Below are 12,873 nucleotides of genomic sequence, written 5' to 3'. Positions count from 1 at the left end.
GCGCCGCCTGGCGGCATGTGGGGGAGGCTACCGCTGCCGCACGTGGCGGTGGCCGTGGCGCTCGGCGTGGTCAGTGGGGTCTATATCTACCGGCCCATTTTCCAGCCGCCCGGGCCACAGCAGCCCCAGGAGGGCTCGGCGGGGCCGCCAGAGGATGCCGCGGCGGCGAAGAGGTCCTGAGATAGTCGTGCGAGCCGCGCCGCCACTCGCAACCCAGACCTGCGCGGCTCCCCTCAGAGGAAATGGCGCCCGAGCGTCCCGCGAGCTCGGAGCGTTCGGCGGCGGGCGGGGAAAGGCCCTCCTCGCGCCGTGCGCCAGCCGTGGCGGTCCCGAGCGGCCTCCTCTGCAGCCTGGCCCTGCCCTGAAGCAATCCACCGCCCGAAGATTTAATTGCTCGGTACCAGTCTGTGAGAACGTGAATTTTGATCTGTGTATAAAAGTCTGAATGTGTAAAAGTGTGCCTTCACGTTTACCACCAAGGAGGTGGAAAAAGAAAGTCACTGTTCCACGGTCACTCTGCGTGTGGGTTGTTTTTTTGGTTGGTTGGTTGGTTTGGGTTTGGTTTGGTTTTTTTTTTTGGATTGCGTCTGATCTGATTCCATCGTCCAGGCAATAAACACCCTGATTGTCATAGTTTTAGCTCTCAGCCATTCTGTTGGGAATGCCGTGGTACTGATGGATGAAAGCACACAACTTTGAAGTCCTTGATTTATATACACCCACACGTCTTTCATTCCTGACAGAACGCTGAGGATGGTTATTTAATAAATCAGATTGCCTGAAAGTCAGGTTGTGCTTGGAGAAGTGTTTCAGAGTGTGGCTCAGCAGGACAGCACCGTGATAGGTATGGGTCAGTCTGACAAAACAGAATCAAAGACTCCAAGAAACTAGATCAGTAGATATTTCAAGACTTTAACAAATCTAAAAGGAAACCCAAACCTGCAGATTTCTGGAGGAACTTGTCAGATTCTGGTTTTAATGCAGAACCTGTAGACAGCTTGAGGGGAAAAGAATCCTTATTGGGATGCACCTTTAAAGGCAGTAACAACGTGGCAGCTGGGGGCAGTGCATAGACTTCCCAGAAGTTAGAAGAGCAGAAGGTGGTTGGCAAGGTGATGCAGTGTGTCTGGTAAATCTAGTTTGGATATGATGAAATTCCAGAAGCCTGTGATGAGTGCTAGCATAGAACTAATGTGGCGACTCCAGTAGTTCCTTTTGTTTGCAAGACCATTATACATTGAAAAGGCTATTTTAAAAAGGGGTAACAAGTCCAGAAGGCACCTTCTTTGTAGCATAATTGCTAGAAGTTTGTCCATAAAGGTAGCAGTCGATTATGAAAAAAAATAAGAGATGCTGAACTGAGGCAAGCAGTTCAGGCACCTGAGGTTCAGACTGCTGGCAGAATTCTTGAGACTGCTGGACTTGAAGTTAATTGAGTAGCTGTGAGAGACCTGCAGGGGAAGGCAGCCAGCAGGCGGCAGAGAAAACACGAAATCCACCGCGGTGGACACTAACCTGGCCTCACGTATTGCATCTTCAGAACCTGTTTTGCCTCATACAGTTGTTTTTTTTAAGCCGTGTGCGGCCCCATGGAGGAGTGTGGAGGCGTGCGGCTGAAGAGCCGGCCCGGGTAATTGAAAATGGCCTGCATGGGAGCAAAGTCTGAGCAGCGCAGCGGTGCTGCCCTGGGGCCGTATCCCTGGCACAGGCAGCTTTCCCACCGTGGGGAAGGCCGAGCCGCGCCGGGGCGGTGCTGCCCGGCCGGCCCTGCCCTGCCCGCGGCTGTCCCGCGCCGGGAGGGGCCGTGCCCGCCCCTACCTCGGGCCGAACGGGAAGTGATGTTGCCTTGACGGAAAAGGCACGCTTGCAGCCCAAAAAAGGGCAGGTACAGAGGGACGCGGCGCTGCGGGAGCCCCGGTGGCCGGGGGAGGCGAGCAGGTAGGACGGCAGTGAGCCGAGCTGAGGACGGCAGGGCCGGGGGCTTGGGACTCTGGCCGCCCTGTCACTCTCCGAGGTGGCCGCAGCAGCTGCAGCAGTCACGGGGGCTTCAGAGAAGCGTCCCCGGCGCTGAAGGAGTTAAGAGATTTATGGTGTCGCGTTTTGGACCCCTTGTCCCAAGAAGGACATTGAGGTGCTGGAACGTGTGCGGAGAAGGGCGACGAAGTCGACGAAGGGTCTAGAGCTCTCCTGAGGAGCAACTGAGGGAACTGGAGTTGTTTAGCCTGGAGAAAAGGAGGCCCAGCGGAGATCTTTTTCACTCTCTACAACTCTCTGAAAGGAGGTTGTAGAGAGTTAAGGGCCCCTCTTTACTCCCAACTAACATGCAATATGACAAGATGAAATGGCTTCAAGTTGTGCTAGGGCAGATTTATGTTAGATATTCGGAAAAATGTCTTTGCTGAAAGGGTTGCCAAGCCATGGAACAGGCTGTCCAGGAAAGTGGTCGAGTTGCCATCCCTGGAGGTATTTTAAAAGCCACGTAGATGTGTGGCTGAGGGATGTTGGTTTAGTGGTGACTTGGCAGCGCTGGGTTAACGGTTGGACTTGATCTGTAAAAGTCTCTTTAAACCAAAACAATTCTGTGATACCAGGGTGAGTGGTTTGGGCAGAGAACTTGAAATAATGGGGGGAAATGGTGATTTCCCTTGTGCTGCAGAGCCGGGGAAACAGGCGCGTGTTGCAGGGATCTCTTCTAACAGCAGCAGTTCAGAAGGCACATGGGTCCTTATTGCCCACCTGTGCAGCCTCCCGTGCCCACAGGCTTCTAAGCTAACGACATGGGAATTTTAACAACAGGGCCTCAATTGTGAAGTTAAAGGAAAAAGTCTGAAGCCTTGGCCTTTTGGGTGCACGGGCTTAATTTTACAACTGCTGTCTTGGAACACGACTACGCAAATAATTGCTCTCGGGCCTTCACATGTAACAGCTGTAAGACCTGGAAGTTTCCCACAGCTCAAGACATGAGTTTCTTTTGTAGAAAAGAGAGAAATGTATTGCGTGTCTGAAAAAAATCTTTACAGATCTGAAACTATTGAGGGAGAATTATAAGTGTATTTTATCTGTTTAACCAGAACATAATCTTGTATTTGGGTATCAACAGATCTGTTGCTTCTATTTGAGCACTGCATATTTGTCTGACAGTCTCTTTGCTGAGAGGGTTCTGGAGGTTTCTTCCACCCGATTTGCAATGTTTGGACTAAACTAATGCTTTGATGATCTTGGATCTAAAGAAAGCTAAATCCATTAGAAAAATGTTTTGGTTCTTCTGTCTCTCATAAATGGCTAGATTATATCAATACATAAGTAGTATTTTCCTATGGTGCTAGCAAAGTATAAAGGACATGCCAAGAACTGTCAAAACCGCCCAACTTTAATTTTTATCTCTCCTTAGAGATGCATGAGATGTATTTTGAGCTTTCTGATAGTATTACTCCTCAAACACTTTCCTTAATGCTTACGAGTTTTTCATAAGGATAATGCATATGCTTGGAGTGAGGAGTTCTACTAGGTCTTAGTGGCAAGATGATGTTTCTCTATACTTACATTTTTTCTTGAAATGCTACAAAATGCATTAGCAGCACTAATCAGTTTCTAAAATCTATTTAGAAGCTTATTCTTACATAAATTTGTCTTCTCAGCCTTTGTTTCTTTTCTTACACGTAGACTACTTTTGTGACTGTCAAGAATTTTCCAGCCAGGAAATAGCATACAAGACAATATGCATTTCAAATGTTCATATGTAATTGTAGGGATAATATTTGTGATGCTAAATGGATGTCTCAAAAGCATGATTAAAAAGATGGAAAAAAGAACAGCATGTTCTTGTGTTTCTAGTTCAGGGTTCTAATTTTCTATCTGCTTAATCTCTTGAACAGATGACTTCTGGGTGGGGGGGAATGTGCTACAACACACACTGGTTTATTTTTCCTCTGCAGCTCGGTATCTCAAACCAGGCTTTAAGTGTTTTCTTCATCACTATTGTTGAACATGGGAACGCATTATTTTATCACTTAACTACACATTTCCTTTTCTCTCAAAGAGAAGATTGATGAGATAAAAGAATTTTAAAGTAATCTTCGTGCATCATCTTTTGATTCTTGGTTATCCTGTTTCTGTGAAATATCTGCTGTGCTGGCATAATGACTGTTGAGTAGTTTGTCACTTTACAGCATAACCTTGGACCTGCAGAGCAACACCATTACTCAGAGCAGTCTGTCATAATCCAGAGAGGGCTAGTAAGATTTTAATTTAGAAACATGTAAAATTTGCACTGGAGGTGGAATATAAGGAATGACAACTCCTTTTCCCCTGTTAATGTCTCAGCAAATATAACAAGGTGCATTAAAAAAGTATTAAACTTATGATTTAACTAGTTAGTAATCAGATACTCTCTTCTGTATTAAAGCTGCATGATTGTATTCCATTGCACACGTGGTCTGGTCCTGCAGATATTGAAGTCTGTTCTGCAGTAATTTTAGAGGGTTACTTGCATATTTATAGCTAAGCCTTCGCTGGGCATATTAAGTGTTTATGGACTTGCAATTGCTGTTCTTGTCTTGCTGCTATCACTGATGCTGGCGATATGATCATGTTTACAGAACTGACTTAAAACATGGCTGAAAAGTTAAGTGCAACATGATTTAAGAAATACGTATCAAAAATGGAGTTTTCTAATAGCAGAAACAGATTTCTTTTTCTGTCTATACAAATGTATTCCAAACCAGTCCTCTTCTGGGAATAGCAGCTGGTCATGAGATTTCTTCTCCTTGTTTATTCTTTGTTGCTTAGTCTGAAACCTGCATCCCTGTCAGGAGCTGGGACTAACCTGAACCATGTTAAATAAGATAAGATCATACTCCTATGGCAAAATCACAGTGAATGAGAAATTATATACAGTCCCTGATTTCTTTCCTTGAACGTCTGTATACTGTTTTGTTCTCATGCATGGTACAGCAGAATTTACTTTTGGTTATCATAAGAAGATTCTCAGTGTCTGTGATTTATTTTTCTATCTGATATGCTTTGAAGATTAAGTTATGGCATGTAGATTAATATATGATATATAACCAGCATAATTTTTTTCTGTGATATTGTTTTGGCTTCAAGGGATTGAAAATACACACACACACACACACACATATCTATCTATATATATATATGACAGTTTTGCATAGTACTGAGTGTTGGAATTCTTTGCACATACTGGTCAGCACATTGGAGCTGACTTGACAAGTTCTTCAGTATTTTAAATGACTGCAAGGAAATTTAAAAAGTGCTTGTCCTTGCTTTTTTGGCTCTGAAGATAATATCAAAGTGTAAACCAATGCAGTGCTCTCTTCCTGAGTTTGCAGCCCATTTCCCATAGATGTTCCCTTTCTCTGTTACAAAACTAAACCAATATTAGTGAACTTCTGGAACACAGCGTGGAGACTGGTGGTAAGGTAGGGAAGAGCCAGGAAGTAACAATGAAGTTATAAAATTAGGAGGAGTACAGCTTTTCTAGAAATTTGTGGTTTGCAGTGCAAAAAAGGGCTTGGTAGATAACATGAGTAGTGTTTTTAAAAGTTACCTTTGTGGGCACTTGCAAATAGTTTTTTGAAAATCAGTCTGCACTTCTGCAGTGATTCTTTGTGTAACAGAGACATGTGAATGGAAGTACTGTAAGGACTATACCTAGCTGAAATATTTTATGTGCAGATAAAACACTTGATGGGTATAAGGATAGCTGCTACACAAAGTAGCTGATTCCAGATTAACTTGGAGTTTGTGATTGCAGTTTAGCAGGTGGCCATCCTGTCTACATCTGTCAGTTGAAAAGGTGATGAAAGGATAAAGGAATAAATAGCAAAACAATGAAGTATGACTAAAGATTGAGGTTTTTTTCCTCTCAGGTAAGGTGAACTCTCTCTTGTTGGAAGGGTAGGTGAGCTTTTGGGCATGCAAGCCCCTTCAGGTTTGAATTAGAAATTGCATAAAACAAAATTGAAAGCAATTGATGTACAATTTCTCTAGTATTTCTGTTAAGCATTTGTCATTAGAAGGTGATGAAGGTTCTGTTGCAGAAGTACTACTGTTTTAAAGTCCTCCTCCCATTTCTATTAAACAATTAAAAATGACAGTGCTGTCATGGTAGCTGCTACGGAACCATGAAAGTGAACAGCTTGTGCTCTCCAAAATCAAGTAAGTTTTACTCTGGGGGCCTGTTTCATTAGTTTCATAGCTGTTTGGATATTTCATTGGGTTCTTTAAACTGTTCAGTCAAAGGTATAAGGAAAAAAGTTGCTCTATGAACTGAAAAGGAAGAAAAAAATTCTTTCTAGTAACAGCCTTGGGGGTTGGGAATATTTGGACTAGACTGAAGGCTACTGTTATTATAAGGAGTAGTAAATCATGTATGTTGGATGTTGGGTAGGAGGAAAATTTTGTACTGAAAAATGCAAGTTTTCTTGTGTGTATCTGCCAGTCTTGCAAATATATTGCTTCATATTGGTCATTACTGAGGGAAATTACATTCCACCTCAAAATCCTTGCTGATAATTGCACAACTAAGATGGAGTGTGATGCATTTTGAGAGCTTCAGGATATCAGACAAAAGTAAGAGTTGTGGGAGTTGCCTCTGCTAGGAAACTTGTGTGCAAGGTAAGAGATAAACTGCTGTTACAGTTATTGCCAGTGGGTGGTGCTTTCCCAGTCTGAAGCTAAGCTAAGTAGGATAGGTTTGGGGTTGGGTTTCGTGTGTTGTGGTGGGGTTTTTGTTTATTTATTTATTATTTAAAAAAATTTGTTAAATGTGAACCATAACTCCTCTCCCACCCACCTGTTTGGTTCTACACCAAGCTTTAGACATGACTGAATGTGACCCAAAATATAGCTAGGAGATGAAGTTCTACCCCTGCTGATATCAGCAGTTGCAAGTGTTTCTCATCCAGTACTTCAAGATCCTGTGCACATAATAGCATATGCTCTACTGACTTTCTCCTCTAACAGTGATTCAGCTTGACAGGTCTTCTCTGCTGGGGCATTAACTGGCTGGCTGTGCTTAATTTTCTGATATGCTTTCTTGCATTAGAATGGTGTCAAGATAGACATCTCTGTACGGAGATGGTGTCAGCCATGTTTGAAGACAGTACTGTCTGAATTTGATTGTATTTCTACTGAATTCGACAGCAAAACTCATCATTTTAGTTTGGATAAACATAGCACTAAGTTGTAGTTGTTAAAGTAGTAGGGGTTTAAATGTTCTTTAGCTATGAAGTGGCATTTTTCTAGAACTGTTACTTTGGATATAGTACAGGACAGGGGGCTGAGCTCCTGCTACGTGTCAGTGGAAACCAAAGAACAGACTTTGGAATACCTGTGAAAAGAATGTGCTGCACAAATAGAATCATGCTTTCTAGCAAGTTTTAGAACCCCAACAAACTGAAACACAAAATCTCCCAAATTTGAACTGCTAATACAGTGAAACTCAACTAGGTTTTATTCTACTAACTTTTTAATAATAGATGTGCCTAAATGTAATTTGTTTTTAAATAGGAAATGTATTTAAATCCAAATTAGAAAGTAAATGAAAATGTAACTGATTGTCACAGTACATGCTGTGGGTAGTCTGGAGCAATGCACGTACACCCTGGCCAGCTGCTAGGTGTCCCCTGTAGAACTGAAAAGATGTAACTGCCACAGGTGGGCATCTGACTCTCCATTATCCAGCTGGCAATTTTTCACAAAACTTGTAGGGACTTCATATCTTTGTGGTTTCCTCCCCTTTGTAAAGCAGTGTTAAAACTGTTCAACAGATTCAAGTGTTGGGAGAGAAGGCAGAAATGACAAATTCCATGTCTGCCATTCTCTCTAATAAGCTTTGCTTCCTTTAGAAACCAGGCTAAAAGGCATGTCCTCATTTCTGCTTTGTTTTTTGCATTGCAAATTTGGCACTTTGCTCCAAGAAGTCCTTACTGCATTTGTAATCTCCAGTGTGATGTGTTGAGCCTTAGGGAATTTTTCTTCAGCCTAGCATCCTGAGGGATTATGAGGAATGGGAGCAGTAATGTTTTTTTGAAATTGGGAGTCACACAGGGAGTGGAGTAGGGCCAATGGAACTGAAAGACCTACTTTGGTCTTATACTCCAGAATCCCCACCTTTACAAGCTCACCCATTCCTTTTGCACACTCTGAAGGAAATAAGAACAACCAGTCAGGTTGGTTACACTTAACTTAGGGAGTCACTGAATAAATGTAAAAATGAAGGTGCTCTTATGTTAATGATGCTTATGGTCAAAGAAATGGTAGAGGAGAAAAACAGACATCCCAGGTGTTTAGTTAGATTTCTTATGCTTCATTGCTTGGAAGATCAAACAATAGTATAGGACAAAAGGAATACTTTGCAGTAGCTCAGAGGAGGCATACTAATATAGCTGTCGAATAATGCAAATAACTAGCTTTTCACATTTCCCTCCTGAGAACAAATGTAAAATGTAAAAGATACTGTTGTCAGCTGATAAAGAGAATGAAGCAGTACATCTTACATCTGCATCTTACAAAAGATGTAGACATGGTCTTCTCGTGCTGGAAAGAAAACCCAGCTGTATCCAAACTGGAACTCTGATGAGCTCAATTTTAGAAAGCAGTGTCTCTCAGTTGGTAATGACATATTGGATCAGGTAGTGCAAAGAGCAAAGGCATATTGATTAAGCTTAAGCATGACTCAAAATATGAAAGCAACTTCCAAAACTGTATTTACACTCTAGGATTGTAAAACATTGGTAATCCTTTCTAAGGATGCTCTAGGAGTACAACAGCTTCCTGTAAAAACACTGTATTTTTTAATTAAGAAAGATACACTTACTCATCAACCCTTTTAATATGTGGATAGTGATCATTGATCTAAAATGAGATTAGTTATTCTTCAGACTGAAGATAGAGACATCAGATTATTAGCCTGCTTTGACAGCTTCTTAGTAAAATGCAGGGACATTGGTATCTGCATGCATTACTCTTCAAGGTGCTCTCTCTTCATGCAATCAGGCATTTACTTCTTAAGTTCTGCAAAATATGGAACCAGCATAAATCTCACAAAAGAGTCTATAGCACTTTGAGTACTTCATTGATCTTTAGGTTCAATATCATAATATCATAGTATCAGTCAGGGTTGGAAGGGACCACAAGGATCATCTAGTTCCAACCCCCCTGCCATGGGCAGAGACACCCCACACTAGATCAGGCCGGCCAGAGCCTCATCCAGCCTGGTCTCAATATGTCTAAGTACAGACAAATAATTTGAATAGTGTGGATGCTGCCAAAATATTTCTTACAGGCAAAAGGATGAAGTCTGTTAATTTCAGCCAAAATGAATAATTCTGTTTGTTCTTACACTAATACATTTTATTGCCATTTTAAACACAGAACTTTTAATTCACAATTTCTTGGTGGCTTAGCACATTACTTTGTACATGGACACTGTATTTTTTTATGTTACTTTCTTTTTACTATTTCAGACCTGTAATTAGAGAGAGAACCTGACTCAGGACTTAATTTTTCTTTTTTTTCTTTCACTTTTCATTCAGAACTGGAGGAAGTACCTACACTCTTGGCTTTGCCTCAAAATAAGCTGTGCTTACACTGACATCAATAGAAAGTAATGTGGAGGCAGTAAACTTATAGCTCAACAAAATTGACATTCTGTGTGCCTGGGATAATTTGACTCATCTTTTCTGAGTTACTAACAGGTTCTTCAAAAATAAGCAAATTTTATTTTGGGAACCAATCTTTTGATGTTCTTCCTGTGAAGAAGTTGACAGGGTTTAGTTTAAAGCTTTCCAAAGTGCTGATGGCAAATGTCTAATTACTGAGAAGAATTTCTGTCTTTAGGCAGTATGATGTTCCATAAAACCCAAATTAATACTTTTTGATTTGTCAAGTATTTTAGGGGTAACTTCTTTTTTAATTGAAGAGACCCTAGTAACTTTTGGAAGTTAGTCAGCAAGAGCCTCTCTTAGAGGGGACTGGTTTTACGAATGTTTTTTTTTATATATGAAACATTGACCTTAAATATATCAGTACTTTCCTTCTTGCAATGGTAAAAGTAAGCTCTGTCACTGTTACTAGAAACTGCCTAGATTGGCTTGTAGTAGAAAGAACAATACATGGAAGTTTTACTTTAGCCTGTAGTACTATTAAATATTTAGCAAACGTGGCTTTTGGGTAGCAGGAAAACTTGCTTGACCTACTTTCATTTTAATCACAGAAGGGGTATTTCATGAGTTGATGCTGGCAAAGACAATCTGACTGTGGGTTACTTTTTTTTTTTTTTCCTTGGAAGGATATTGGTTTGAAGAAAACAGGAAAAAAAATCAATATAAAGGATTTTGTCTCCTCCTTACAGGTCTTTTTTTATTCTGTCTTGAGGTATTGGTGTATTACTGGGTTTACAGACTGCTGCAGCAGTGAGTAGCAAGCTCATTCACATGACAGCTGGTCAATTTTCCTTTGCAGCACATCTCATCAGCCCCTCTGATTTTTCCCAGAATGTCTTTTTGTGAGCAGCTCACTTTCTTCCAAGGAAACAATGATAATTCTCTTTTACAGTTGTAGGAATCTCCCTGCACCAATTAATAAGATCTTTTTTTCCCCCTGTTTGCTTTTTTCTCATCTCTTCTTTTTGTATTTTGTAGGGTTTCTCTCTCACTGGGAACTAATTGATGCATAGCATGTGCTCTAGGTTGTCTTGAAGTTTGCCACCATATATGCAAATTGGTTCATAGGCAATGTGTCCCAGTTGCTGCTTTTCCTTCTCGTTCATTGTTCCCTCTTTGATTGCCAGTAGAGGATTTGTGGCACACATAATATTTGTGCCTGCTAACAAATAACATTACGCTTAGCTATCCACAGGTTGGTTTTCATTCTGTAGCCTTGCCAGGTCATCTGTTGAATGCACATTTGAAAACTGTCTGTTGGAAGAGAATGGTGAGCTTTTAGAGGGTGTTGGGAAAAGCCATTAACTGGTTAGAGTTAGGAAGGAAGAGGGGACCTTCAACAGAACTGGGTATTTGAGGAGTGGGGAAAGTGGAGGCAGTTGGTGCTGGTGTTAAGGCACTCTTTTGGTTTTGCAGACAAGTGAGTTGTTTCTGTAGCATTAAAGTCATTGGACTGAAGTGGACTATTGGTAGATCCTTTTCTTCCCCCCAATCTCCAGTGGTAGATGTCTTAATTCCTGCAAGAACCGTGGTCAGACAGGTGACAATCCAGCATTTTCTTCTAGGGGAAACACCTGCTACAAGACAGTCTGGACCCTTTCAGCTTTTCTCAAGACCATGGAATGTATGAAGGCAAAGATTCTGATACCTGTGATGAAGAATGCTCCACTGTGTTTGCCTCTGTTCAAGTTTCCTCCTAAATTTTTAGAGCTGTCTAGCATAGATAATTTTTACAAGAAGTCATAAATTCCAGCTGATCTTACTCATACAATATGTTCACAAGGCTTGTTTGTAAAAGCAGCAGGAAGTTTTAATAACTAAACAGGTGACTATTCCTTTGTAGAGTTCTAGCATCAAAACTACACTTCACAGTTTCAGGGCTTTTCTAGTATAGAGTGATTTTATTGGCGATTCTTTCCGTGAACAGAAAACGCCCAAGCTCTTAATACTCCTAAGGCTTGTGTAGAAGTGAGAGGAAGGCTTACTGCAAGCTAGCTGCAGTGGTTCCTGTTCCAGTCACTGCTGTACTGTGTGCACTTCCTGCCACTGCAGTAGGGTTGGCTCAGGTGTTTGTGTAGCATTTGCCACAAATATGTTTGTTTAAAAACAGAGACACTAAGTAATCAAACATTGATGCCCTCCCAGTTTGTAAACTGTGGCCATCTGTTTTGGTACAAACTCTGCAGTTATTCCTCACAGCAAGCTTGTAAGGAAACTTGGGCAGTCTTGGTTTGTTGTGAAAGCAAAAGATGAATTCTAAGAATTCTTAATAAATTGTTTTTCTCTTCAATATGGCAAAAATTTTACTTTGTGAACTCCATTTACATACCTGGGTGAGACTTTTCAGGCAGGCAGTTTGTGTTCAGTGTGTGTAACCACCTCCCAGGGCTGTTTGCAACATGGCAGATGAGTTGCTGCTTTGTCAACACTTCTTACCCTGTTCCTCCTTTTGTGCTGTGGAGCAGTTACCAGAAATTCTTGGGTGCTTGCGGTCTGAATATTTCTTCACAGTAAGAAAACATGCTGGTATCAGTCAGGGAAGCAGTTAAAGGTTAAAAATGTTCCTGATGTTAGAAATCAAACACAAAATTTTGTATTGCAAGTGGGAGCAAAAATGCACTTCTGTATCCTGAAACTGTAGTGAAATTTATAGAGGACTGGAATGAGCCAAGAATGGGTAGAGTTTTGAAAGTTTTTACCTGTAACAAAGAAATGGATTTTAGTTAAATCTGGAAAAATGCTAAGGGTATAAAAAAAAAAGTTACACCACAGCTAGTTGTTTTGCCAGTGCTGTATGACAAAACTTAGTTGTTCATCAGGGAAAGGGCAATAAAAATCACTTTGATTTGCAGGATTGGAGGGCAAGATTGTTGAGCATCTGAACAAGTAAATTAAGGAACTTGTGGAGTTGTCTTTGTTACTGGTAGATGAACACATTAAAGATACCTTCAATGTTGTAGCAGGCCGTTTGCAGTGATTCTAAAATTATAAGACTGGAGAGTATTCTTAGAAACCTTAATTTAATTTCTATCTACTCTTGAAAAACTGTGAAGAAAGAAACTGAGACAAGAAGGGGTTGTGCGGGGTGATCCATCTTCTGTAAAATCTCACATCTGCTAAACTTCACATGGGGAGTGCAAAATTGACTTTGTCTTCACCATTCAGACCCCTACTGTTAAGCATC

The 12,873-nt window shown here is 41.2% G+C and overlaps 1 protein-coding gene across 2 annotated transcripts in view; it reads left to right on the top strand.

Annotated features, from left to right (window-relative positions):
- Nucleotides 1-1,799: 1,799 nt before the first annotated feature.
- The window catches only part of RAB27A (RAB27A, member RAS oncogene family), a 31,860-nt gene continuing 20,786 nt past the window's right edge, over nt 1,800-12,873 (top strand). Inside the window, exon 1 of one of the 2 annotated variants that reach the window (XM_054168928.1) lies at nt 1,800-1,938. The gene's annotated coding sequence lies outside the window, so the exon portion shown is untranslated. The remainder of the gene's footprint in view (nt 1,939-12,873) is intronic. The other variant, XM_054168927.1, reaches the window with a different exon arrangement.

Source organism: Dryobates pubescens, chromosome 17 (genome assembly GCF_014839835.1).
Source record: "Dryobates pubescens isolate bDryPub1 chromosome 17, bDryPub1.pri, whole genome shotgun sequence".
NCBI classification, from domain to species: domain Eukaryota; kingdom Metazoa; phylum Chordata; class Aves; order Piciformes; family Picidae; genus Dryobates; species Dryobates pubescens.
Note: the sequence above shows the minus strand (reverse complement) of the source record. Positions and strands in the feature narration are given on the sequence as shown.